A 1,646-nucleotide genomic window follows, 5' to 3' on the forward strand; every position below is an offset into this window, starting at 1 on the left:
TTTCATTGTCAGTTTTTATAAATTGCACTTGTTGTATAAAAAAAACCACAAAAGCCGTCAGCAATTTTTTATCCGCTTAAAACTTGCGCTTTATCATACTAAAATTTAACAGGCTACAAAACTACCCAAAAATGTTTGAAAGTTTTTTAAAAGTCCACAATTTTTATAAAAATTTGTTGAGTTTTTCTAAGCTCTGCATAAAAACTGAAAGTTTGATTTATATAGTTTTGGTTAAAGCATAAACCATGTTTTCATAAAAAAGTAACAAAAAAAATTTAACTTTAAAAACCTTGCACATGTACAACAAAAATCACCATGGACTCAGTTTCGCACTATAGTGTATGTATGTATGTACATATGAAATTTTTGTGTATGAATTTTGTGTAATAAATAGATAAGTACTTAGTTTTTAAGTCAACAGTGTAAATATTTCAATTTTTTTAATAAAAATAAACTAAACAAATTGTTATTTATTTTGTAAAAGTAGGGACACAAGGTAACACGATGTCATATTAAAATAACATTAAAATATGGTTCTTTTAACATGAAGACGTAGTGTTATTTTAACAACAACTCCTGTTGATTCAACCAGTATTTTCATGTAGAATATCCTGTGAAACCAACCACATGCCTTGTTAAAATAAACCGATGTTTCAGGTTAAATTTACAGCACTTTCAATGTTAAATTAACAATTATCCAATGTTAAGTCAACAAGAGGGAAAAATGTTAAAAAATTTCCTTCATGTGAAAATAACATGACATATCGCGTTGAAAAATAATAACCACAAAATTGGTTAAAATTTGGTTGTTTTAACACACCCATTCCAATCGGTGTCTTCACTTGTTTTTTAGATATATTTATCGAAGTGTAAGTCATATTTTATCATCTCTAATATGCTAGTTGGGATTTATTGCCAATTGGCTGTCCAAATTAAAATATAAATAAACGATAAAGTTTGCTAATAATAATAAAATGAAAGAAAAATATTATGGTTTTGTTTTTTCGTAGCAAAACTGTAAACAAAGGATGAAAGAAATGTCAACGAAAACTCTAACAGCCGGTGCGAACAGCTTACAGCACACAATCCCAAAACTCGTTTTCAAAGTATTTTCGTTGTCGGTCCGAACATGGTATAACACTATCTTGTGTAAATTCGCCTTGCTAGTGATAAATATCTGTAAAGAAACAAAGCTACTGTGTGGTGTATTCAATATATGTACATTTTTTGGTGAATTCTTTGGACAATTGTCAATTGCCCACAGAAATTATCAGGAATTGCGGAAAGAGGTAATTTTGTAAACAAACATTCTTATCATATTATCAAGAGATAATTGGTATTTTTTCTTATTTTTCAGATCTCTAGCTTATAGGCAGAGTCAGCAGCATACGTGGCGATTTTCGGAAAATAGTTTTCGTAGCGTTTTTGATGTTCTTTGGTTTTGTTGACATCGTCTTCTACCTCTTCATAGTGATCTTTTAGCGACTTGATGTGTTTTCTGCAGCGATTTAAACTATAAATTTTGATTTCTTTCAAATTTATGATATAAATGAAGTGCTTTGTGATTTGAACAAGTTTGTGCGTTGGTTTGGTTTGCCAAGAGGCGTAAATTTGCGTGAAAAGTGGGTGCACTTTTGCGGTCAGAA

The 1,646-nt window shown here is 29.9% G+C and overlaps 1 long non-coding RNA gene across 1 annotated transcript; it reads left to right on the forward strand.

The window, feature by feature from the left end:
- The first annotated feature begins 976 nt into the window (after positions 1-976).
- Positions 977-1,571, forward strand: LOC118732688. The gene is made up of 2 exons (XR_004992175.1): positions 977-1,289; positions 1,358-1,571. It is a non-coding gene; the product is annotated as an uncharacterized LOC118732688 (long non-coding RNA).
- The last annotated feature ends 75 nt before the right edge of the window (positions 1,572-1,646 follow it).

The sequence above is a fragment of the Rhagoletis pomonella genome, unplaced genomic scaffold (assembly GCF_013731165.1).
Source record: "Rhagoletis pomonella isolate Grant_MI unplaced genomic scaffold, Rhpom_1.0 Rhpom_scaffold_25051, whole genome shotgun sequence".
In the NCBI taxonomy this organism is placed as follows: domain Eukaryota; kingdom Metazoa; phylum Arthropoda; class Insecta; order Diptera; family Tephritidae; genus Rhagoletis; species Rhagoletis pomonella.